Source organism: Tinamus guttatus, unplaced genomic scaffold, assembly GCF_059628265.1.
Source record: "Tinamus guttatus ecotype Peru unplaced genomic scaffold, ASM5962826v1 Tinamus_guttatus_pri_ptg000112l, whole genome shotgun sequence".
NCBI lineage: Eukaryota > Metazoa > Chordata > Aves > Tinamiformes > Tinamidae > Tinamus > Tinamus guttatus.
The window spans coordinates 236,217-239,948 of NW_028288646.1; positions in this window are offsets into that span (position 1 = coordinate 236,217).

The window sequence follows — 3,732 nt, forward strand, 5'->3', positions numbered from 1 at the left end:
TCAGATTAATACAAAAACTGAATTCACAATAAGACAAAAGATTTGGATTCCTATGGAGCACATTATATATAGCACATAAGAATGGGTTTAAATGGGGTTATCTTTTTGCAAACATGCATGCAAGTATTCTGTTCATCAGTCCTACTTTCCTGGTATAACAATGCTCAAAATTCAGTAAGAAATGTAGGTTACTTCCAATACCATGGAAGCTTAGAAGTGGATTCTGGAGAGATTTTCCAGCCTTTTGAATTTTACTCACTTTTTTCCCCCATCCCTTGATTTCTCCTGCAACTTGCTTCAGAAGACTAGGTACCCAGCAGGTACATCTTATCTTGCCCTCTCTTGCACTACAAAAAGGATTTTTCCACGCAAAGATGCCAATCACATCAACATTTCAAACCTGCATTCAGAACAGAAATGTTAAGCCTACCCGGATAGATGATACAGACTGGCCTTAGGGATGTGTGAGCTCGCTCCCAACTGAGCAGCAAGGGTCAGTGGCACAGCCCAATACGGTGCAGCAATCATTCCGATGCCCACACTGGATACCCCACTTCCATGGCTTACACTGGCGCTGGATACAAGGCTGGCTTGGCTATTTCCAGACAGGGCTGCTCTCTGGTGCCAGCAATATCCCTTCAATCTGTTTCCTGATTGACCTCACTGGTAGCGATAACTGTAACGCATGTGGCTGGTGGGAAACATCGGGCGTTTAATGTGGAAGCCTCATTATGAGTCTACGGCCCCACTGCTCGGCTGAAGGGAATTGCTGTATCTTGAGGAGGACAGTGCCCGTTTATATCCAAATGTGAGTATATGACTCCATTTGGACTTGCCAACCTGAAAGCATGGGTAGTTTCTGGACTCAGTTGAGTTATACTGCCATTTATAAGTGACAGATGCAAAATTGTCCTTTATGTGGGGGAGCAGCTGGAGTATATGGAGCTTTGCTGTAGGACCGATGAGCCAGCAAAGAGTTTATGGGTCAGGATTGGAGCGCAGAGCAGCAGGAGCGGCGCTGTGGTGAGTCTGCTACACACCGCCGGACTGGGAAGATGCAGATGGGACAACTAGAGGAACTGGAAGGAGCGTCACATTCACAGGCCCCAGCCTTACGGGGGATGTTAAGCATCCCAGTTAAAGAGGGTCAACAAAGCAGGGCAGAATCCAGGGCATTTCTAGAGTACCTTGATGATAACTTCTTGACAGAGGTGGTCAAGGATTTGCTGGACCTTATACTTACAAATAAGGAAGAATTGATTGCAGGTGATGAGATTGGAGGTGGCAGTGACAGAGATGAAGAGTTCAGGATCCTGGGAGAAGGAAATAAGGCACATCACAGGATTACTTGCCTAGGTGTCAGGAGAGCAGACTTGGGCCTGTTCAAGGATCTGCTTGGAAGAATCCCATAGGAGACAGACCTGGAGAGAAGAGTGTCCAGAAAAGCCAGCTAGTTTTCAAGGATCACATTCTCCAAGTTCAATTATTTGCCCACCCCACTGTGCAGGAAGGCAAGCAGAGGTGGCAGTAGACATCCATGGGTGAACAAGGGGTTCTTTGCAAAACTCAACACAGAAAAGGGAAGTGTGTAAGAGGTGGAAGCAGGGACAGGTGATCCAGGAGGAATATAGAGACACTGTCCAAGCATTCAGGGATGGATTTAGGCCAGCCAAAGCCCATGCAGAGTTCAATCTGCTAAAGAATGCAAAGGGCAACAAAAAGGGTTTCTACAGCTATATTGGTAACCAGTAAATAATTATGGAAAATATGGGGCCTCTGTTGAACGGCACAAGGGACCTGGTGACAGGGGACATGGAGAAGGCCAGGGTAGTTGATACCTTCTTTTCCTTAGTCTTTGTTGGCAATACATGCTTCAGGAATCCTAGAATCAGTAGAAAGGTCTGGAGCAAGTAAGACTTAACCTCAGTGGAGGTGGATCAGGTCAGGGCTCACAACCCAGGCATCCACGAGACTAGGGATCCAATGGGGTGCACCCACAGGGTGCTGAGGAAGCTGGCTATGTCACTGTGAAGCCACTTTTCATTATCTTTGGAAGGTCATTTGTGACCAAGGAACATTCTCGAGGGCTGGAAGAGAGCAAATCTCACTGTTATCTTCAAAAAGGCAAGGAGGAAGATCTGGGAAACTAGAGGCCTTGCCTCAATCCCTGGGAAGTTGATGGAACACATCCTCCTGGATGTACTTTCCAAACATGTGAAGGACAAGAAGGTGATTGGGAGTAGTCAGCATGAATCTATGAAGGAAAAATTATGCCTGACCAATCTGATAGCTTTTTACAATGAAATACTTGGTGGATAAGGGCAGTAGGCTTTCAGCAAGACTTGCAACACGAGGGACAAAACTGACAGAAGTAGAGGCTATATAAATGGACAGCGAGATCCAATGAAATTTGCCTGAACTTCCAGGCTCAAAAGGCTGTGATTAGAGCACAAAGTCCAGCTAGAGACCAGACACTAGTGTGCCCCAAGATTTGTGGCATTGGGACCAATACTGTTTAACGTCATCATTAAAGGTGAGGGTGGTAGGGCAGCGGGCACCTTTAGCAACCTTTCAGTTGAATAAAACTGGAAGGGGTGGCCGCTACACCAGATGTTTGTGCTGCTGTTCAGCAGGACCTTGACAGGCTGGGGAAACGGCTAAACAGGAACTTCATGAAGGTCAACATAGAAGTCCTACACGTGAGGAGGAACAACCCCATGCACCAACACGTGCTCTGTGCCAAACACCTGGAAAGCTGCTTGGTGAACAACAGATTGAACATGAGCCAACATCCTGTCCTTGTGGACAGGACAAGGCTGATGGCCTCCGAGGCTGCAGCAGAAAGAGCCTTGCCAGGAGATGAGCCTGCTGCTTCCCAGCACGGGTGAGGCTACGAGTCCAGGGAAGGGGCCTGAACCTCTGCCATATGAGGAAGGCCTGCAAGAGCAGGGAGTATTCAACTTGCAATTCAGCCAATGGGCCTTTTTACTGTGAGGTTGGTTGAGCAGGGGCAGGGGTTGCCCAGGGAGGTTGTGGATACTCCATTCTTGGCAATCATGGCCCCCAGCCAATCCTGCCTTGAGCAGGCATGTTGGACTAGACAATCTCCAGAGATCCCATCCAACCTCAGCAATTTCTATGAATATGTACAAACCCCGTAATTTAAGGCTCTCCTTTCCCAAGACATTTGTATAGGATGGAGTAGTTACAAATTGTCTGCTTTAGTCAGGAGTGTGCTCTTTAGCTTAGAAACACACACTTCAAGAGCTTAACATATTTGTGTAACGATCAGACAACCCTCCTGGCTCTCAACTGGGTCACCCGAGACAGTTCATACAGTCTAGGCCCTGTAGTCCTCAATGATATATGTCATTTTACAAATGCTCATGACAGGTATGTCAGGCATTAATAACTTTTTAATAAAATAAGGGAATGTCAGCTTCCTGCCATGAAAGCCAGCTTTGGATCTTCACAGTGGGTGTATGCATTATGAAAATATCAACCCAGAATTTAAGCAAGCCGCACAGTGTTGCTTTTAACTTAGAAAAACAGAGAAAACATGCAGCTTCTGTTTATATTTCATTCCTCAACTATCATTCATTGTATCATCTCCTTTTAAAAATTAGAACGGGGGCAAAAAGCATACATTTTAACATAAATTTAGCTTTACAGTTCCTTCTCCTCCAACTCTAAAAAGAAAAAAAGTAATAATGGTGAGAGTAAATACAAGAC